Raw genomic sequence first — 24,267 nt, 5'->3', positions numbered from 1 at the left:
ACTTGGACAGTAGTTGAATGAGAACCTGCGAGGCGGCAGCTATGTGATCCTGAAGCAGGCTGTTAGAGGCAGAAATAGCGTAATGCGATTGGGCGTAGAGAGAAACGTCAGTGGCCAATCAGATCGCAGAACCCAAACGCGGAACTGCAAGTGTGTTGGTAAAAGACTACATGCGGGGGGGACAATAACTGAATTCTGAAACCATGCCGGGGACATGTCCCATGTGTCCCCCCCCCATAGTTACGCCCCTGGTTGTCAATCATTTCGACATCAGCTGTGACCGGTTCAGAAGAACCCACATTGAACTTGAGAGGTTATGTATCCTTTATTCCTTCCGCGCCGGCAAATTATAGTCCCCTGTGTAACTACTGTAACCAGAGTGCTACGGACTGGTTTAAATTTGCATCAGCTTGCGCCAATATGGGCAGGGGCACAATGGGGGCACATACATTTAATCATTTAGGGCAGGGGCACATACATTTAGTCATTTAGGGCAGGGGCACAATGGGGGCACATATATTTAGTCATTTAGCTGACGCTTTTATCCAAAGCGACAAGTAATCAGGAAGGGCACAACTCTATCAGCTGAGTAACAATGTTCATCAAAGTGTTGAGTGCTACAGTGTAGGTTAGTATATTAGGACAAGTGCATGATGACAGTAAGGTTAGTTAGGGTTATATTTGTTTATTACATTTTTATTTTTTTTAAGTAAAAAATTAAAAATAAAATCTGGGGTGGCACCTCAGGGGCACCTGAGATTTCAGGGGGGGCACGTGCCCCTGGTGCCCCAGTGGTAAAATCGCCACTGAATATTGTAGAAGCTAGGCTAGTTATCAATAACAGTAGGGTAGTGTGGATGCTAGCTTGTGTAGCTAACGTAGGTAACTGTTTGGGGACAGGCTAACCAAAATATACGCTAACGTTAGCTGGTGTGCTATTTGCTGGCGTAATTTCTCTCTGGAACCTTGAATTCTGTGGTGAGAATTCAAGATACGCTGCACTACTCAAGAGCTAGCGCCCCCTAAATCGAGTGGTTGGCTCCATCTTTGGACAGTTAAGCTAGGCTTTCGGTGGACATTGGTGTCAAGAGATGCTTTCTGAGTGAAGCGAGAAGCGTTTTTTTAATGGCCTTGTGACACTACGTCAGCCTTATTTATAGGAGTAGGGCCCTCCTCCTGACACATGTAATTTAATGATAATCACCTGTTAGTTGATTACAGTCACCTGTTTGGCGACCAAGATGTCTGCATCAGAATGAATAGAAAACAACAAACGCAGTCAAATAAAACGGCAGACGTCTGAAAATAAGGAATAATGGTAATTCTCTCAATCCCGCCCTTTTTTCTTGATCCTCCAATCATAACTGTTGCTTCTCTCAGAAAAACAAAGTTTCCTTAACAAAATGTGTCTGAGGGAAGCAACAGTTGTGATTGGAGGATCAAGAAAAAGGGGCAGGGCTTGAGATAGGTCAACCTAATGTCAAAAGCACTATCACCTTTAATCTCTAGAATAAAGATCGCTCAGTTAAATAAAATAACTTCAGAAACAGATGGGAGACACACAACAGCATAATATACTAGTTATCTGCAAGTGGACCCTTAGTTATGTGAGCCTAAATCGTACACCTACCAATACATGTTAAACCATACCAGTAGAAGGGGATCAAAGGGTAATTCAAATGTTTTTTCTTTTGCTTGATTTTCTTGTCTAGTGTTTTGGTGCTTATTGCTGTGTAGATGGACTTATAGACTTATATTGTATTTGACCCATATTCATATTATTTTATTTAGTATTGAAATGCAGCCATTATAAATTTAACCATAGTACTAAATGATGCTAAACATAGCTCTGAAATCTTTTTTCAGTAAAACACAGTATTTTACAACAATAAAAATACAACATTTCATTGCAGTGGCATATCAACAATGGCTGACAAAAAGCCAAAGATGTCAAAAACCTTTCCTTCTGCTTAATTAAATTTGGGTTAGCATAAAAGACAAACATTGCAAAGTGATTCCCAGGATGCGTTAGACTTTTGCAAATACTGTGGTTTTGAAGTGCTGCCTTTGAAGGTAATGTTCTGTGTCTCAAAGCCAAATCAATGTAGATTGAATGTTGTAGATCAGTGTTAAAGAATGTGCTTTAATGCTTTTTAATTGGTCACGACCAACTAATCCTGAGGCTGTTCCTGGACACCTCGTACAGTATCTGGTTGTCGTTGAACAGTCCATTCGTCAGGTATATCTGCTCTTACGTTATCGTAAACCTCCCCCTACTTGCGATGCAACAATCTCGTTGGGTGATTTGATTGGTAAAAAAATACGTTATTCACGTTCTAATAATGCCTTGTAATTATGAATGCACATCTCTTCTTTGTGCACTCTCTCTCGGGAGAACGTGCGGTCGGGTCTGTACACCCCGTAGCTACTCTCACACCCCTTCAGTCTCATCAGCCCTCGTGATTAAGATTTGGCACCTTGAATCGCATTGTCTTCATTTGGAAATATTTCAGCTGCATTTCTGCCACTCTGAAGGAAGAGGAAGATAAAGGCGCAAACACACCCTGTTGTGTGAATCCTAGAGAAGCCTTGAACCCTGCCATTCATCCTTTTCACTTCATCAGCTGAGTCTAATTGCCAGAGAAGACAGGATACCCAGCGCTCAATTGTTCCTTATCCTCTTTGCAGCCTTCTGAGGCATGAAAAGCGAAAGGCCCCGCTTTTGATCTTTTTTTTTTCTGTTATCCCCAACTATCCTTTTCCCTCGGCGTGACACGCTCCTTTCACGCCCGTGGCCCCTTCTCCATCCACGCAAAATAATTATCAAGCTCTCTGCCCGGGTGAAATAATGGCAGGGATGGGAGGTCATGTCATGGGAGGGGACAGAGGTCTGGGGAGGGGGCGGCCTTCGTGCCGGAGCTCCCGGCTCACCTCGGAGCACCGCGCTCACCCGGCTCTGGCTACCTTTATGTACCCTGACCCCGGGTGTTCCTTAGCCCATCCTAATGAGACCCTCTCATGCAGCCCGGTGCGATGGGGGTCTAGCGGCGGAGGGGCCGCGAGGCCAAAGTACAATGAGAGGCAGGTCTTGGCGCTTGAGACAAGGGGCGCATCTGTGCGTTCGTATTAAGCCCTGGAAAGAAGCTCACGCTTCCCAACGTCCCTCGTAAAGGCGCTGAGAGCCCCCCCCCCCCCCCGATCTATTGACACCTACTTGTACTCTGCGGTCAACACCTTTCAAGCACGGGGGCGGCCCTAAAGACACGAGTTCTTATTGGGAGTAATTCTCGCTGGCTTATTTGGAGAGGCTACTCGCTTAACTTGGGTTCGGGGTAACCATGCGAGGAGGGGCAACAGTGAGGGGAATGCAGGGTGATAATGGTGGAGCATTCCTTGGCAGTAGGTAAATGACAAAAGATGGTCGAAGGCCACTTTAGTATGCTTTCGTCTCCCTGTAAAATGTACCAATCGCACTTGATACGAAGCGGTAGAGCTTAGGTACAGTATATCGATGGCTGAAATGCAAAACCTCCACTTCAGCACCATCTGCACCTATTCAGTCTGTTATTGTTACTACACACAATAATGAGTACTATATTATAGTATTATAGTCCAAAAGCAGTGTATTGTATTGGGTATCCTTGAGAAAATAGCATTCTGCAAGAAAACAAGTGAAATCTTCAGGTAGGAGGTTTTGTGTTTTAGCCATCGATATAGGTTATTGTTAATCATTGATTTAAAAGTTGCTATCTTTATGACTTCCAGTGTATTGGAATGCATAGTATACCCTTTGTTGCACCAGCAACAACTCTGTGCAGAAATGCATGAAATAATATACAAACACTTTACACGTCAATGCAAAATCTCCCACTCCACTGTGTTTTTACAGTATGCACATTATGGCTGTGTTAGAAACGGTAGCCGCTGTAGCTTGCAGTCCTGTTCCCCTCAACTTGCCCACAAAAGGGGACAAGATGATCCACTGTAAGTACTGTAGAACGAAAAATGACAAACAAACACACAAGTAGGCAAACACAAAAAGAATAAAAAAAAAACTTTAAGCAATCATGTAAAGCACGCGGCCTAACATCTGAGCACTGTGAGAGAACAAAGCTGGGCTCCTGTCAGTTCATCGATCCACTCCTGAAGGCACACACACATCCATGGAGCTGTGATTGCTCCCTGCCTCTCGCATCTCTCGCTCTCTCTCTCTCTCTCTCTCTCGCATCTCTCTCCCTCTCTCTCTCTCCCCTGCGCCTCTCATTCTCCTCTCTGCCTCCTTTCTGAGAATGTGCTTATTGATCTGGCCCACTTCGTTGAAGTTAACTCACTGATATATAGAATATATAGAAATAAATAAAAACCTCACCAAGGGCTTCCAGTGGCTTGAAAGAGTTTCTGAAGAGCTGTGCAGAAAACAATCAGAATAATAAGAACGGACTGCATGGTGGAACACCAGCATCTATCTTACTACACTTTAAAAAGGATGTTGATCGGAAGAACTTATCTTATAATGCAGCGTTTTGTAGTTATTTAAAGGAACATGTCAACATTTTGGGAAATTGGCTTACCGTCTTCTCCAGAGAGACAAGAAGATAGATACCAGTTGTCTCTCTGTGCGTTCAGTAGAAAGCTATCTGGCTGCATGTTAGCCTAGCTTAGCACAATGAATGGAAGTGGACATGACCGGTTAGCCTAGGCGTTGTCCAACTAACACCTCTCCCAAAGGCTAACCGGTCATGTCCGCTTCCATTCACTGTGTTTGAATAGCTTGGAATTAATTAGAATGACAGTGACTTATAAATACTAACTTCAGACTAGCTTCAGAGTACTTGGCTTTGATATTTTGTAACAACATGAAGTGCAATTTTATGACATAACTTGGAAGCCAAATAAAACGAAACGGCTTGTTTAACTACAGATACAATTGAATAACCTTCTAGCGTTAATTGCATTTAGCATCCATAGGTTAGGTGTATTCATTATTTTACTTATGTATTTCCTAAAAAATCACTTTAATTGGTCCTTTTCCTTCAAATGAGGGCCAGTAGCTTTTTTATATCAACAGGTACTAATACAGTGGGGCCTATATCTTATATTAGAATTCATAAATTCATAATTTTATATGGTTTAACAAAGCTTCACAAAAGGCATTTGCAGAGACCTCCAGAAACAACTAGCAATGTAGAGCTGTGGCCATTGGACTGCAGTGATGTATCAAATCAACCCTGAAATAATCTGTGCCTACTTAATACTTAATTCATTTAATTACTTTATGAATCGATTATGTTTACCAGAGACTCTTCGTGTGATATGTGACATGTCATACTGGGGGGGGGGGGGGGGGGGGGGGGGGCAATAGTAAATAACTAAAGGTTAGTTTCACTGACATCTATCGATTTTTACTGGACCTGCAAACTAAATAGAAAATAATCCAGTGCAGCTAAATTGAATCGATTATTTTATTCTAGTGTGTCTGTAATAACATTTATATTTTTAAATAGGGGAGGGGGGGGGGGGGGGCAATAGTAAATAACTAAAGGTTAGTTTCACTGACATCTATTGATTTTTACTGGACCTGCAAAATAAATAGAAAATAATCCAGTGCAGCTAAATTGAATCGATTATTTTATTCTAGTGTGTCTGTAATAACCTTTATATTTCAAAATAGAGAGAATAATATCTGACAAAACACACTGTATTTTCTAATGTGCATTTGTAAAAACCCTACTCTTTTGCCCAATGAAGGGCTTGTATTAGTTACCCCCTTTGAACCATCAAGCTACTCAAGATTTAAGTAAACACACAGAATTGTGTTAAAAACCAACGTCTTAGACACTGTTTGTCGGCATGCATCATCATCGCCATGTCTCCAGTGAGTGATTATATTGTATGCTCTTGTGTTGTTTTGCTGTCATGTTTGTAGCGTTCCATGTGGGAGGGTCTGCCGAGAAGAACGCCATCTGTAGTGTTCCGCAGGACGGCATGTTGTAAAGCGAGGGTTTGAGAGAGAGTGTGGTGGTGGTGGTGGTGGGGGGGAGAGAGAGAGACTTGACTTGACAAATCCTGGCACATAATGAGACAGAAGGGAGTAAAGGCAGAGGAGTCTGTCCAGAGATAAACAATTAGCTTTGTCCCCGGAGGTAAAGGCCAGGCGATGGAAAGGACTCTCAGACAAACAAAATCAATATGGCTTCCAGTAAGAACACACAGGGGTAGAGTGATGAAGAGGTTAACATTCACTTCTCAGATCAGGACACACAAAGACACAGTGAGGAGTCGCCGCTCGTTCAGAATCAATACGGCCGCTTGCGTGGATTGAGAGAGAACGCCTGCTTGTCGCCGTGCTACTGTTTACATTTTTTGATACGTCGTTTATTATTATACTATTGATATAGTTCGACGTCGGCGTGATTTAATAATCGAGAGGGATAATAAAACGAGCATGTGGCAAATTTGTGAGGCAGCCTTAAAAGGAGGGCAGCATTCTGGGAACGGTACTTTCACACCCCCTGCATACAAACATAACGGAGCGCGAGCCCCAGCGTGGGCCGTCCCCCGTGTCCGCGTCCCCTCTTCCCAGGCCCTGCCCGTCCTCGCAGGTCTCATCTCACATCTCACCGCTGCTCCCAGCAGGCCTCTCACAGGGGTAGCACTGCCAGGGCAGCGGGGTCGCGATCGGTGGTGGTGAGGGGGAGGGGGGTGTCCCACGATTGTGCTTGTACTGGCATTAAAGGACACAACACAGAGGAGAGGGCGAACGGGGGCGATTGCAAGTTACGTGTGACCGGCGTTCGGCAGGGAAGGCTCCTCGGAGAGTCCTCCCGAGGCGTTGACCATAAAGGTGTGAGTCTCGAGTCGCGGCCTGCCCGTCACCCGCCTCTCCAGAGAGACCGCAGGGACACGGGCCCACCCCCACCCCCCCGACGGGGCTTGTCTCAGCTGTGGCCCCCGGAGCAGCCCGGGAGCACTTGGGACGTGGCCTGGACATCGCCCGGGCTCCGAGGGACCAAGAGCCAACGCTCCGACGACCTTCAACAACCTGTCAGCCTGTCATCTTGGCTTGGGGAATTATGAGTAATAAAAAAAATCAACTGTAGACGTCTGTGGAGATTGTTGACTGGGTTCCTTTGGAGAACAAAGGATAATCTATTTTTTTGTATAGTTCATACAAAAGGCTATACTTTATACTAAAACAAATTGTCCCCACCTCTATATTATCCTCCATGGATGGGATTGCATTGGAATGTTTAGACCAGGGCTATTCAACTGGCGGCCCGCGGGCCAGATCCGGCCCGCGGGATGATTCTGACCGGCCCGCCAAAGATTACATGATAATAAAAAAAAAATAAAAAAAAATATATTTTTTTAATATTTTTTTTCTTTTTTTTTTTACTTTTTTCTTTTCATGTCAACGTTAACACGCACAATTGAGCCAAAAGTCACTCAATTAATGACAGATTTCATTGATAAATTGAGGGAAAACTTTGCAAGTCGATTTGATGAATTTGACATGTCCAGAGAATTGATGCATTTTGTGAGCAACCCATTTGCCAATGTAGCTGCTATTTCCACAAAAGGACAAGAGTTCCTTGCATCACTTCACATTGATGAAGGTCTCCTGCAACTTGAAATAATTGACATGCAAGCATCATCTGCTCTGAAGCAGGCACTTGAGAATGAATCCAACATTTTGGATAAAGTGTATTCATGTCAAGACATTCCCCAAAATAAAAACGCCGGCAATATCTGTGTTTGGCTCAACATACACCTGTGAATCCAGTTTCTCTCACATGAATGCCATTAAAACAAGCAATCATGCCTCCTTGACAAATGAGCATTTGCATCACTGTTTGCGGGTAGCCCTCACTTCCTATGAACCCTCTTTCTCTGCCATTGCCCAGTCAAAGAAGTGCAATCGCTCTCATTAGATGTGTGTATGTAGGCTAGGCCTGTCTGCCCCCCACCCCCCTGATGTTTGAGAGTTAAGAGTCGACAATAAGTGCTAATAAGATGCTGTGATTTGCTGTTGTTGCACAGACATGAAGCACTTTTTCATAAGCTCAGCTGCACTATAAATGTGTTTTTTTTTTTCAAGTGTTGATGTTAGAATGTTGATGTTAGAATTCAGATGCACATCATGCACTTGTTTGTTTTTTATTTTATTTTTATATTGAAATGTTGAAGAGGAGATGTTGCAGTTGTTGCACAGTCATACATGAAGCACTTTCTGCAGGAGATGTTGCAGATGTGGCACATAAATGAAGCACTTTTTTTGAAAAGTATACTACTTTTGCAATGTAGTTAAAGGGGAACTATCTTATAAATGGCCTTTTTCAGTGTTTAGCATTGTGTCCTAGCTATGTGGACTTATATTAATATGATCTATGTCTCTAATTCTCATATTGGCGCATTCTTCCAATTCTCCTCTCACAATATTCACCCTCACTGAACTGAGTCATCTGAAAATGTGCTGATTTGTGATGTCAGAGAGACACCGCTGCATGATAATCAGCTGAGTTTCCACACAGTTCCCACTGTGGTTGGAGCCCAGGCTCAAAACGGCTTAAGATCTTGAGGTAGAAAAATGCTGTTTTTGAGTACTTGATTAGAAATACAAAACAATGAATTAAAATAAAAATAAAAATTACAGAGGTGTTCCATAAACCCACAGGAATTGTGTAAAAGTGCCCAAATAGTGAAAGAAATAGTAAAATAGTTCCCCTTTAAATAAAAGTTGTGAAAATGTGGTTGCGTGTTGTGTCAAGTGTACATATATTCATAGCACGGGGAGGCGCCGTGGCAGTCCGGCCCCTGGCCCCTTGGATTTCTGACAATGTGGCCCCCTGAACAATTTAGTTGAATAGCCCTGGTTTAGACTATTGTGTATTTTGCTGTTTTTGATTCCGGTTTCTCAAATTGAAACATCTGGCAGAGTAGAGATAGGGTAAGCATAGATTACCATAATTGCATGGCAATACTACTGTACCTATTCCTGTATTCCAGATTCATCCTTTATTTAGAGAAGCAGACAATGCATTTAACACCACTGTTTGGACAGGCCCCCTGACACCATTTTAGTCTGCAACATTTGCTTTAAAAAGTAGAATTCCCTTGAATTTAATCTGCAGCACCTGTTGTGATTATAGACTACAAGAAAACTCAAAGTATAACGTTAAAAACATTACTTCTTATTGAACCACTGAGGCCATGGCAACAACACTTCTTTAGAGTGTTTTATTGCAATGTAAATTGGTATAACCTTGTGTCCACCATCAACTTACTGTGGTAACCTCAGATGGTATGCAGTCGAGTCGTTACAATAGACATATTGCAGAGCTAGGGACTTCAGAGACTCTTCAGAGTTGTCAGGTGAATAATCGAAGGAAGGGACAAAAGTTTACCTGAGCAGCATTCCACAGGAAATCGAACACCATGCACGGGCCTGTTATTCAGTCTTTTAGACACAAATAAATAAACTGCATTGATTTTAAACTACTAGTGTTTTTAAATCCCTGAATGGCCTGGCCCCACAGTACCTGACCGAGCTCCTGCGTCTCCACACCCCATCCAGAGCCCTAAGGTCAGCCGACCAACTGCTGCTAAACACTAGAACAGCCATGGAGAAAATGTCACTGATTCCCGCCGGAAGGGGTCAGATGACCCCACAGCTTATATGAGAAATATGAGAAAAATAAACAGTGTAAACTATATAATTACCTCTTAATATAAAAATATGAGGTTTACCACAGGTTTGAGTGACAAAAAAAAAATAATAATAATAATAAAAAATATTATTAACACTTTAATTAAAAAAAAAGATTTGGATGGAAGAGCCACACATTGATGGGCAAAGAGCCACATGCGGCTCGCGAGCCATGGGTTGGCCACTCCTGTGCTAGACGCTCGCAAAGTGCTGTGACGGTTTCTGAAATTTCAAAATTACTTCAGGACTTATGATATATGTGGAATAATGTTTTAATTACTTTTTCCTGAAGTCATTTTGAAATTTCAGAAACCGTGCCAGATAAAACGGGTACTTTTAGGAAAAGTCATTGAGTGACAGAGCTGGAGCTCGACCGAGTGACAAGGATACATTTATTGAAAATGCCTAGGGGTAATTTGACCCCTTGTCGGCTGTGCTAGTGTAAAGGTACCCAGGTCTAGGCTCAAAACCAGAGGGGACAGAGCCTTTTCCATAGACTGTGGAACAGCCTCTCTTGATACTTGCATGTTTACTAAATAGGACTTGACTTGAGACGTGGCTGCTTAGACTCCATACTTGCAACAGTGAAACATTTGCAGAATATGCAACAATAGTTTAACTAAACTGTAATTCACAATCACACCTTCTGAGAAAGGTTTCCTTAGTCCACATTACATTGCAATAGATTAGATTAGATTCAAATGTATATGAATTATATGCATTCATTAACGAAAATAGATTTGGCATCCAACCAGAGTGCAAATGTAACAGGAAAGTGCAACAGTAATATACAATGTACAGGTGATTAAACTGGGGATAAAATATATAAATGAGCACTACTGGCTGTAGTACTCATCAGATTTATGTACAGAGTTGTAGTATTAATATGTACAGTGATACAGGTATAAAGACAGTATGGCAGTAGTCATACTGGCCAGCAGCGTAACAAGTAAGAGTAGGTAAGGCATATAGATATAGAATCTACAGATATGTTAAAGGATTATGTGCAGGTATGTACAGTACAGACAGATGTGGATATATATACGATAAGAATAAAAATATTTATACGGTATACAGCATTATATATACAGATTGAATAGATGGTCGACTAACTGAATGAATACTGAATCCACCAAGGTCTTAACAATCTACCCACTTTGCTGTTACTTTCACTTGCGATATTTTACTGGGTAGATGACAAGAAAACAAGAGTCGCAGCAGAGAGAGGCTATAAACCCCTAGGGTGGCGCTCTGGGAAAGGTCACAGGGTCACCGCAATCGACAGGTTTTTCCCACTACGACGCGTGGATATTCACAGAAGACTTTGTGACTGTACGACTAATTGGTCAGGAGATGTGCTCATTTGAAAATGGGAAGTGTAGCCTGATGGGGGCACTCAAGGGAATGTTATTGGGTCAAGAAAATCAATACGTTTCTTTCTCTTATGGTCATGAATGTGCACAGGAAGGTTTATGGCAAACCGTTCATTACCTTTCGAGATGTGTTCTCAGTTTAGCCTGATGGTGGTGCTAGAGAGCAGGGCTCGACCGACGTTCCGAGGCCGTTAGAAAATGTATTTGGGATTTTCCATTTGAACGATTGGTGAGCAAACTATGTTACACATAGAGCTAATAGTTTATATTAAAACCCTGGTATTAAATTGGACACATGCTGAGCAAACCTTCATCACCGCTGCGAATATGATTCCTGCGCAAGTCCTGCCAGCTGTATGACAGAGTAATGACCAGCAGAACTATTCTCAAGTGGGGAACGCAAGCAGCCCCTGCTGTCAGAGCCGAGGCAGAAGATGAAGACGCGATTGATGAGTCTCTCGGTGGTCTGCTTCCGTCCGTGAGAGACTTATTTTTTATAGAATCTAGTTCCTAACCGGGGAGAAATGACAGATGAATGAACACGGCGAGGACGATCATTACACGAGGATTCCCCCTCACGACAGGGCATGCGTTCTTATTCCCAGCCCATCACGCTGTAGCAGGGAGATAATTGCGAAGACAAACAATACAGGTGGATATCCGTCTGACGCCGCTCCGGCTCCAGCTTGGTGAGAATACCAGATGTGTCACTTCAGAGCTGCGGCAGCCGGGTGCAATATTGCGTCTGTGTGGCGTCTTTGTTTTGCTTTTTCGCTCACTTCTGTTTCCCGCCTCGTGCTCATGGCTGTTTCAGGCCCAACTTCCAATCAGAGAACTCTCACCTGACCGGCTATTTCCACCAAATACGCTGCAGATTCACCGCACGGTATACACACGCCTCATGCAGCCGACCGCCGGCAGCCGGAGAACTAACGGCGGCAGAACTCGAGAACTGCTAGGAATGTCTGACCACTAAGTGTGTCTGACTCTTAACCACCAAAACAAGCCTGACTTCAGATTGAACTTGGACACTAAAAGCAGCGCTGCCTTCTTGTGTGTCTTTAAAACATGAACATTTATAAAAAAGAAATATTTTCTGGCACCATTCATCATAATTATCTGTGTATCGTATTCCCTTTGTTCCCATAATTTTTACCTCCAAGATATCTCCTGTTTCAAAGGGAATTGATTTGATTTGAAATCTTTATTTCGAACATGCAATGAATACAAACAAACAATAACAAAAGCAAAACACAACTCAATCTACATGTTCGAATTTTTTTTTATTTATCATGGCTCATGGAGTGATGAGGTAAACACAAACATCAGATAAGTAGCCTGCAAAGTAACGGCAGCTTTTGTGTCATTTTGTTTTTACAGTAGGTGATTTGACACAAGAGTGTCATATTTCAATGTGATACATAATCAGGTAAGTCAGAGTTCCGAATGTATGATGTTTCAGACTAACGTTGATATCGCTATGATGAATAATTGCAAAGTGAGATCTTCAGTCCTTTGCCATTCGAATTCGAACGGTGCTGTCCCGAACCGTTTCCCGGGGGGATACTCGCGTTCCGTTATCTGACGAACAGACACAAGGGGATTCTGTGGAGAAATCTGTGCCTTTTTTCTTCTTCTCTTCCCTCCCTCTCTCTCTCTCAAAGAGAAAGAGATTTTGAATGGAGCGGTGATTCTTTATGCAGAGCTCGAGATGCGATGCCTTCCAGACAGTGAGAGAGAGATAGAGGGAGAGAGATGGCAGGCCTCTAATAACACAGAGCCGTACAATGGTTCTGACAGCCGAGCAATAAAGCAATCAGGGTCCCAGGCATTCCAAATCTCTCCTCCGCCCACCCTCTAACTAGTCTGAGAGATGGGCGTCTGACCCTGTGAGCTGTCAATCATGGGGGGATACCTGCTGGAGTCTGATCAGGGGAGAGCTGAGGGCACCGGTCCATCAGATCTGTTTTCACACTCCAGACACTAACATTGCAGGCATAACCACAGAGACAAAAAAGGCCCTACCGTTTCACTGTTAATTAGGAGAGGTGGGGGAAGGGGTGGGAGACTTGGTTGGTGTAAAGGGGTGTGGGAGTGTCTTATACATTTAGGGGGGGGGGGGGGGGGGGTTGTATAGTGAGTGAAATCCCAGTGAGACGGAGAATAACCTTTTCCCTTGATTTAGGAATCAGGCATTGATCTGTCACGCTGTTTTGTACAAGCAAGAGCTCTCTCTCTCCTTGCATTTCAGCGTGAGGGGGGCGTTAAGGGTAGTTCATTAGCCGTCTGCAGCCCCTTCCAGCAGATAGATCATCATAATACTGTGGTTAGTTAATGGCTTTCTGGTGTTTCCTCCAGAGTCATGCTGTCTGAGGGCTGACTGCTAAAACTCCTCCAATGGTTTTCTCTTCTCCTTTCTATTTTTCCAAGCGGGAGTCTTATCTTCTTCTCCAACCTCGCTTAGACAGTTGTCTTCAGCCAGTGGCCGAGACTATTATGGGCTGTCTGGCTGCGTGGACACGCACTGCATTGTAAAGCGACGGCACAAATCTGAGAACGTGCCGATTTTGACAAACCTTAAAGTCCTTCATGCGGGGAAACCTTCTTACTGTAAAGCATGCCTCTCATAATCTATACTGTATGGAGTGACATGATTAAAGTCAAGGCTACACTGTTTTATATACACCAGTATAAAAACGATTTACCAGACTAAACAAGTGACAGTTCAATATTTTTTTCCGATGACTAAGAAACACATTGTCATACAGTTTATTTTCAAATGAACAGCATTTAAATGGACGGTTTTTAGATAGCGTTTTCATCCAAAGCACTTTAGAACTCATGCCTCACATTCACCCATTCACACACAAAAAATAACAACAGGAAAGAATAGCAATACAACCACTGAAATTGCTACCAATGCTAACCCTGTCCACTCTCCACCAATGGACATGTCCTTGACTCAGTTGTGTAAAGAGCTTGTTGATACTTGAGTTCTCAGTGAATGTAGTTGAATAGGCTTCACAAACCATAACTACCATTTGGAAACTTTATAACATTGGAAACTAGTGAAATCATAGACTGTAGAGATATAATAGAGAATATAGAAATGGCAAAGCAGTAGGGCGGGGCGATTAAGCGAATATCAATTATGATTTAGGCTTCCCGCGATCACAAAAACAAGATAATCAAGATAAAGAGGTGTTGCTCTAATTTTGTCTCGTGTGGTAAACGCAGCGTATCCTTCCTTCACAGCGGTGCGCTCCTAATGAGGGCCCGCAGAAGTGCAGTGGCCTGGCCACCAGAGGACGCTACTGAGCAAGGAGGGAACACGCCCCACTGATTGGTCGTAGCTACTATTTCGGTCATCATTTCTTTAATTAAAATATAACAATCAATTTGACATAATTTTATTTTAGTCTTATTTTTGCTTAATTCCCTTTTTATCAGAGCATGGCTTTTTAGACGGGGATGAACATTCAGACCTTTTTAATAGGGATGTTCGATATTGGCTTTTTTACCGATATCCGATATTCCGATACCGATATATGCTGGGTTTCCCCCCCCAAAAAAACGGAATAATTTCAGGTAATTAACATTACTTATTACATGGCGTTTTAACATTCGCCGAAATGCTTGATTGTGATTGGTCAATAGCGCTCGTCAGAGGTCCGTTATTACTCGATAACGGACCTCTGCCGAGCAATAATGACCGTTGTTCGCAGCTGTTCGCAATCAAGCCCACTGACACACACTGCAGCAGTGCAATCAGTCCACACACCTGCCGGCGATAATAATAACTTTATTTGGGCTGACAGCGGACGGAGCCACAGAACAACTGCGTCTGCATTTGATCTCGTCTTGTCGATGGTGTAAAATGAATTAGGTATATTGTTAGTAAGTTAGCCATGTAATAAGCGGGATAATGTATAGCTATACTCGGTCATTGTCGCAAAATAATTGACCTTCACTACGTTTAAAACACCTCGGCGAGGCGCCTCGGTATTCTAAACTCTGTGTCGGTCAATTATTTTGCGACAATGACCTCGTCATACATTATCCCTTACATATCTTGTCGTGGAATTAACACATTATGCATACTTTTGACAATAAATAAAATAAGAATTTGTTCTTACTTGCTTGCCTGAGTAAATAAAGGTTAAATAAATAAAAAATTGGAAAACCGATACCGATCATTTCCGATATTACATTTTAATGCCAATATCGGCCGATAATATCTGACATCTCTACTTTTTAACCAACACAGACTAAGAACGAGCAAAGAGAGGGTGAGTTTGCAAAGTTTGAAACCTGTGGAATTAAATTAATTTGAATCTGGCCCTTCATGGCAATCAAATGGTCATTTCTCAGGCCCACTCCCTGTTCTGTCATCTTGTACATGACACTGTACACAGCATAGTTTAGATACACTAAACCATTTATTACAGGGGTTACATTACAAGGTCTTTGGTGATACTTGTGTGTGTGGGCCTGCACGCACCATCATTCAGTACTTTAACATGTATTTTAAAAAGGCATTCTTTGAGCATTTGGAAAAGCGCTATATAAATGTATTATTATATTATTATTCTTCATCCCAAACATCTCAGCCCTTATTCTCACCACTTCTTGAGAGCTTGTATCCCCTGAGAGCCGGTGGCCCTCCCTGCTGTGGCCCTTCACTTTCAGGAAGCTGCTGCTCTGCAGCTGTCTCAGCTTGGTCCTAGTCTTGGGTTAGAACTCCTGGTCGAGGGTTTATCTGACTGGTTTTGTTAGACTCTGGTATAGCATGCCAGTTAGGGTACCTTGTGTATACTGCACCTTGTGTGTACTGTTTACCTTTACTCTTACTCATAGGTATACTGTATATTCGATTACAATTCTTTATTGCCTATATTTATTGTAACATATAATATAACCGATAGGACATACATACCCTCATCTGCATCTCATCGTAGGTTGGTCTGGCCCTGACTGAATACTGTAGCTATAGTAGTGTCTTTCATAGACATTCAAGATTATTTATTGTCATGTGCACAGTTAAACAGTTTGCCGTACAATGAAAAACGTATTTTGCTAGTCCGTCCTACACAACATCACACAGCTTACACAATAGAATGAACAACTTAAATACAAGCGAATGCTAAATTCTAAAAATAAGGAGATCTTAAAAATAAATGGTAGAAGATATATACAAGACACGAGTGAGCAACATTAACATTACTGCACGTTCCGTTCACAGAGATATGTGGCAGGGCCTCAAAACGATGACAGACTACAAAGGCACCTCCCTCAAACTGAACAGTGACATCTCCTTAGCAAATTATCTCAATACCTTCTATGCAAGGTTTGAGGCTGGTAATAACAACACCAGCCTACAAGCCACGGCAATGGGGGGGGGTCTGCTGATGGAGACTCAGTGTTTACATTTACATTTACATTTAGTCATTTAGCTGACGCTTTTATCCAAAGCGACTTACAAGTTCTGTACGACAAGCCATCAGGAAGGGCACAACTCTATCAGCTGAGTAACAATGTTCGTCAAAGTGTTGAGTGCTACAGTGTAGGTTAGTTTATTAGGACAAGTGCATGACAGTATGGTTAGTTAGGTTTTTTTTTTTTTATTCAGATAATGGTTGAAGAAGTGCGTCTTTAGTCGACGGCGAAAGATTGGACGTGTTTCGGCTGTCCTAACTGGGGTGGGTAGTTCATTCCACCATTGTGGGGCAAGGACTGAGAATAGGCGACTTCTCTTTGATGACCCTCCCGGAGCTTGGATAGGAGTAGGTCTGAGGCGGCCAGAAGAAGCAGAGCGTAGGGGTCTTGAGGGTGTGTAGTTAGAGACCATTGACCGGAGGTAGGCGGGAGCAGTTCCCTTTGCCGCACGGTATGCTAGGTCGAGGGCCTTGAAGCGGATTCGTGCAGCAATGGGGAGCCAGTGCAGGTCCCTAAGAAGTGGGGTGACATGGGCCGACTTCGGTAGGTTTGAGATCAGGCGGGCCGCTGCGTTCTGAATGAGTTGAAGAGGCTTAGTGGCAGTGGCCGGGAGGCCAGCGAGCAGTGTGTTGCAGTAGTCGAGGCGGGAGATGACTGTTGATTGGACGAGGAGTTGGGTGGATTCTTTTGTCAGGAAGGGGCGGATCCTTCTGACGTTGCTCAGGAGGAATCGGCAGGTTCTGGTTGTCGCTGCGATGTGAGCAGAGAAGTTCAACTGGTCGTCGAGGACAACACCAAGGTTCTTTGGCGGTCAGGGACGCGGTCACAGCTGCATTCTCGACTGTGATGGAAAGGTCGGTCAGGGGGGAGGATTTGGCCGGCAGGTGAAGCAATTCTGTTTTGCTTAGGTTCAGTTTGAGGTGGTTGGTCGTCATCCAGGCGGAGATGTCGGACAGACAGGCCGAGATCCGCTCAGAGACGTGGATATCTGAGGGAGGGAAGGAGAGGAAGAGTTGAGTATCGTCGGCATAACAGTGGTAGGAGAAGCCATGAGACGTGATAATGTTACCCAGTGATTTAGTGTAGAGGGAGAAGAGAAGGGGTCCTAAAACCGAGCCCTGGGGGACACCCGTCCGCAGGGGGCGGGTGGCCGACAGGGTCCCTCTCCATGACACTTGGTAGGAGCGGTCATTGAGGTATGATGACAACCATGTCAGCGCAGAGCCAGCCACTCCCATTCCTGCGAGGGCCGCGAGGAGGATCTGGTGGTTGACTGTGTCGAAGGCTGCAGATAGATCTAGGAGAATCAGGACAGAGGAGAGGCCTTTCGCTTTTGCTAAGTGAAGTGCCTCTGTGACCGCAATGAGGGCTGTCTCTGTGAAGTGACCAGTTCTGAAGCCTGACTGATTAGGGTCTAGGAGGTAATTCTGTAAGAGATAAGCAGTAAGTTGGTTGGATACAGCACGTTCAAGTGTTTTAGAAAGGAAGGAGAGAAGAGAGACAGGACGGTAGTTGCCTATGACGGTAGGGTTCAGGGATGGTTTTTTTATGAGGGGCGTGACTCTGGCTTGTTTTAGGGAGGTGGGGACCACCCCCGAGTTGAGTGAGGAGTTGATGGTTGCAGTTAGGAATGGGAGGATGTCTGGTGCTATGGTCTGGAGGAGTGGGGAAGGTAGCCGGTCCAGCTGGCATGTAGTCGGACGGTTCGACGTTACCAGTGTCAGGGTCTCGGCTTCTGTAATGGGAGAGAAAGATGACAGAGTGAAGGATGAGGTTCTCGATTCAGCATTTGGAATGGGTGGGGGTTGGGAGAAGGAGCTGCGGATGTTCTCCACTTTTTCCTCAAAGAAGATCGCAAAGTCTTCGGCAGAGAAAGATGATGGAGGGGGGGGTGGGGGGGGGGTGAGGAGGGAGGACATGGTAGCATGCAGTTTGCGAAGATTCTTGGCAGAGGCCTCGATCCTATGGTGAAAGAAAGAAGCTTTGGCATTAGTAATGGTTTTGGAGAATGTTAACAAGAGGTTGTGATATGTGTCGATGTCAGCAGTGAGGCGTGACTTTCTATACTTCCTTTCAGCTGCTCTCAGGACCTGTCTTTGTTCTCTCACTGGATCTGTCAGCCATGGACTGGGTGGGGAACGGCGGGCAGGTTTTTCAACGAGGGGACAGAGCTTGTCGTGTTCAGGGTTCAGGGTAACAGAGCATGAGGTGAGGCGGACCTTTAAAAAAGTTAATATCAGGAAGGCAGCAGGACCGGACGGCATCCCCGGCCGCGTCCTAAAAGTCTGTGCCGACCAACTGGCCCCGGTATTCACTGACATATTTAACCTGTCCTTAGAACAGGCTGTCATCCCCACCTGCCTGAAGAAGTCCACTATCATCCCTGTACCTAAAAAATCCAAGCCTGCTTGCCTCAACGACTACCGCCCTGTAGCTCTCACCTCCATAGCCATGAAGTGCTTTGAGAAGCTAGTAAAGGGCTACTGTACATCTGCTCCTCCCTCCCCATCAACCTGGACCCCCTGCAATTTGCATACCGCCCCAACAGGTCCACGGAGGACGCCATAGCCCATGTGCTGCACACAGCAGCATCACACCTGGACAAGAGGAAGGGGAACTATGTGAGAATGCTATTCATCGACTACAGCTCGGCATTCAATACCATAGTTAGGGATGGGTACCGAATTCGGTACTTTTGAGGCACCGAACCGAAACACGTCGGTACTACCGAGTATCGAATCAAGTGAGAAACCGTTTTTTTTTTTTTTTTTTTTTTTTACTTTTTTTAACTTTTTTCTTTTCATGTCAACGTTCACACGCACAATATATGCTTACCTAGGATTTGACTTGATTCAACAACAAAGCAGTCGGAGCAATGACAAGCCAAAAACTGTCGAAATTGTAGTTATTTGAAGTTTGGACTTTTTTTTTACGACTGAGGTAGGTAAATAAAATTTCTTGAGACTAAAGTACCGAAAAAAGGTACCGTTGGGTACCGGTATCGATTCACAGGTACCGGTATCGGTTCAAATGTGAAAGGTACCCATCCCTAACCATAGTCCCCTCCAAACTCATAGCCAAGCTCAGGGACCTGGGCTTGAACTATGACCTCTGCCAGTGGGTCTTGGACTTCCTGACGGGCAGACCCCAGGTGGTGAGAGCAGGCAACTGCACCTCCTCATCCATCACCCTCAACATAGGGGCCCCCCAGGGCTGTGTTCTGAGTCCCCTCCTCTACTCCCTGTACACACACGACTGTGTGGCTCAGCGGAGTAACAACACAATCATCAAATTTGCTGACGACACAGTAGTGGTGGGCCTGATCTCTGCAAACGACGAGAGGGCCTACCTGGAAGAGGTCAAGGTCCTGGCGGGATGGTGCCAGGAGAACAGCCTCTCCCTGAACGTCAGCAAAACAAAGGAGATGATTGTGGACTTTAGGAGGTCGGGGGTCAAGGACTACAGCCCCCTCAGCATCGACGGGGCACCGGTTGAGAGAGTGAACAGTTTTAAGTACCTCGGAGCCCACATATCCGATGACTTGACATGGACCACACACATTGACAGTGTTGTGAAGAAGGCACGACAATGCCTCTACTTCCTCAGGCGCCTAAGGAAGTTCCAAGTCAGTCAGAAGCTCCTTAAGAACTTCTACTCATGTACAATAGAGAGCATCCTGACTGGCAACATCACCTCCTGGTTTGGGAATAGCACTGCACAAGACCGAAGCAGACTACAAAGAGTGACACGTTCAGCCGAACGCACAATTGGAGGGGGGCTCCCCACCCTCCAGAACATTTACAACAAGCGGTGCAGGGGTAAGGCTAAGAGAATCATCAAGGACTCCAGCCACCCGAACAACTGCCTCTTTGAACTGCTGCGGTCAGGCAAGCGATACCGGAGTCTCAAGGCGAGCACAGAAAGACTCGGAAGAAGCTTCTATCCCCAGGCTATCAGGCTGCTCAACGAACAATAAACACTATACAACAACCATCAAATGCACACAGCACACACATCCACACGCACACACTCACTTTAAACAAACAACACACTGCAGCACCCACTCTCCACACTTTAGATCACCTAAACACACTTTATATTTATTGATAAAGGATTTGCACTACAACTCGTACACCTTACTGTAAATTTTACCTAAATTGTACCTCATCCCATTTCTGCTTTGCACTATATAGTATTGTATATTAGTACACTGCATAGTATATTGTATATTATATGGTAACTCAGTTACTTCTATTCTGCATCGAACATTGTACATATGTCTATACTGAACACTGTGACCTCTATTTTTACTTCTAATTTACATGCTATACTATTTTATTTCATACTTATCTTGTCTAGCACAGTCTCTGGAGCGTAACAGTAAGAAGCATTTTGTATAAAAGTATTCTGTACTTCTGTATGACAACTATTAAAGAAACTTGAAACATGAAACTTGAAACAGTGTAGGATCAAGTAGTTTACAAATATAAATATATGGAGGTGACAATGGGTCACAGCAGCATTATGAGACTAGTTTCAGTTACTGTAAATGCATGCTCTCTTGTCAAATTTAGATGAGGTCACTTACTTCTACAGCCAAACCTTTGCCTGTTATTCACACTGCTTTAAGATCTGCAGAACATGCACATAAAGAATTTCACCAAAATTGCCTTATTCCATCTTCGTAATATCGCAATGATTCGCCCCATTTTAACTCTGGCTGATGCTGAAACCCTAATTCATGCTTTTGTCTCATCACGTCTAGACTACTGTAATGCAATTTTTTCAGGCCTACCTAATTCAAGCATCAAAAATATTCAACTCGTGCAAAATGCTTAAGACCCATCTTTTCTCTCTCTCCTTCAACCTACCCTGATCTCACCTGGTTGGGGACTGACCCTTAGATTAATTTGTCTAGTTTAGTTAGGATGTCTATTTGCTCCCATGTCTGCAGAAAAGCAGAACCTTTTTAACCTCTGTCTCTGTCTCAACCGGTCCCATGGAACAGCTTCATACCGCCTTCTGTCTGGCCTGCAGTGCTGAACCTTCTGAGCGGCTTCTCCTGCCCCCCAGGGCATATGGCCCTGAGCTATTGTCTTGTATCTCATCCTGCATTCATACGCTTGCAGTAGTTCTATCTATTACAAAATTTTCTTATATACTATGATTCCACTGTCACCATGTATGCATATGCTCACTACATGTATTTATTGCTCCATCTCCACCCACTACAAACATGGGAACTCTCTAACCCCCCCCCACTCTCTGAGTCGTTGTCTCGTAGTGCTGACCAAGGTGGTGGATGTCTCGGGGTCTTGCCCAAGATTGCAGTGACTGTTCTACGTGCACCACGAGGCCATGGATAAGCTTCTTACCGTCTTCTGTCCGTGGTCTGTCAACGTGGTTCAGACGTTCAAGTACTTCTATTCTATTCACATAATATGTTTACCACTTGTATCTATTGCTATGTCCGCCCATCACAATCACGCAAACTGTCTAACGCCTGTCCCGGCTCCCTGTCTCCCTTGTCTCCCTGTCTCCCTGTGAGTGGCTGTCTCCGAGTGATGACCGGAGTGTTGGACGTCCCATGATGAAGACCGGGAGGATGCGCCGCCCCTTCGCCTCAAATAGATCCGCTATCAGCTCTATCTTTAATCTTTCAAAAAATGTCAGTTGCTATCGCTATCAGCTCTATCTTTAATCTGAATCTTTCAAAATGTTCAGTTGCTATCGCTATCAGCTCTATCTTTAATCTTTCAAAATGTTCAGTTGGTATCGCATGCACTTATCTGTGTTTCACTACACACATGAGTGCATGCCTACCAACTGTTCACCTGTTTTATTGCAACTGTGAGGTTTCTGTCCTTGCGCTCTCACTCGTTCTGTTCCTTTAACCACCCTCGCTATGTTTTCATTCAGTTTCTGTCAATTGGTTCTATCCCCTCGTTCACACGTTTCTCCCCGTTGACGTCATCAGAGACGTCGCTGATTGGTTCTCTCACTTCCCCACGCTTTTCAATCACATTCCCCAGCTGTCACTGCTTTCTCCCCGTTGACGTCATCAGAGACGTCGCTGATTGGTTCTCTCACTTCCCCACGCTTTTCAATCAATCGATCCCTCATTATTTATACCCCGTTTCTCCCCACCCTAAGTTGTTGGATCGTCTTGTTTTGTCGCCTTGATTTGTCTCTGGATATTTTTCCCCGTTGCTGTTGCTGCTGCTTTTTTCTCTGTGCTGTTCTCCAGGAATTCCTAGAAGCCTTCGCTTGGATACCTGCTCCCGTGGCGCGCGCTCGCCTCCACTGTTGTTCCAGTTCCAATTACGCATCTCGTCTGGGTGAGTTATCTATTTGACTGTTCTTGACCTATTCCGTTTTTCGTGTGTAAACTTACACTGAAGACTACCACCTTTTTGTCAGACAGTCACTCACCCAGCCATTTATCTATTTTTGCTTGTTCCTTTATGGAATGATATTTTGGGATCTACCATCTCCCTCTGTGTGCTAGCTCACACCGAAGATATTATTCCACAATTGGACTGTGTGTTTACATGAAGATATCCACTGTGTGTTTGCTCACACCGAAGATATTATTTCACAATTGGACTGTGTGTTTACATGAAGATATTCACTGTGTGTTTACATGAAGATATTCACTGTGTGTTTACATGAAGATATTCACTGGGACTGTGTTTGGAGTTGCTCACTGTGTTGTTAACACGAAGAGTTTCACTTGGGCTGTTTTTGGAATTGTGCTCTCTGTGTTGTTAACACGAAGAGATTCACTTGGGCTGTGTTTGGAACTGTGCTCACTGTGTTGTTAACACGAAGAATTGTACACCCTGTTCTCCTGCTCGTTTAAGACTGCTCTGTCACTGACTCGTTCCCTCTCCCTCTCTCGGTCTCGCCACAACATCTGAGAACCCGCCGAGAGGATTCTGCAGAGCGGTTCAGAAGTCAACACCTGCTTCCCAAGACAACCCTCACGGGAGAAGCTGCAGAGCAGCAGAACATTACCCCTTGATCATTGTACCTGTCTTGTTTGACCTGCTTTCCCTGTTTCTCTTATTCTTAGTACCAAATAAACAAGCCCTCGTATTTGGCAACTCTGAATCCTACTCTCTTGTGTCGTTGCGTTTGGGGTCGGTGTCAAACCATAACAGCAACACTACTATCACCGACATCTAAGAAGGGAGATCCCCCCTTTAATGGCCCTTCTAAGGTTTCTCTCCTCCACATTGCCTGTGGTGCATTTTTTCCTATTGTTAGGTTTTAGTGAGTTTTTCCTTACCTTTGCGTGGGGTATGTCTGGGAGTGTTGCATTTATTTATTTTGCATTTATTTAAAAGACATTTACTTTATGGTGTTCTTGTTTTGTTCTTGACTTATTGTGATGTTTCTTCTTGACTTGTTTAAAGAAGACGTGTCCGGCCCATGGGGACATTAACGTGTGTTGTCGGGCCTTACAAATAAATTGTATTTGATTTGATCTGCAGAACAGACCTTGCTGCTAACTGGAGGTAGAAGGGGCTATTAAACGTTATATTATGCCATAAATTATGAGTACATTTAAATTACCAATGCTGTGAAATTCTATGAAATTAATTAGTAAATTTGAAAATGATAACTTTTACGATGAGAGGAACGTTTAGATGGCATGACGAGTGGAACCCAAATGCAGACTTAAACACGGAGAGGCAGTGGAGAGTGAGAGAGACGAGGTAGTAAATAACCAGTTTTACTGAACGTAGC

This window comes from Notolepis coatsorum (genome assembly GCF_963971535.1).
Source record: "Notolepis coatsorum genome assembly, chromosome: 18".
Lineage (NCBI taxonomy): Eukaryota > Metazoa > Chordata > Actinopteri > Aulopiformes > Paralepididae > Notolepis > Notolepis coatsorum.
The sequence above is the reverse complement of the archived record's forward strand: the minus strand, read 5'-3'. Positions refer to the sequence as shown.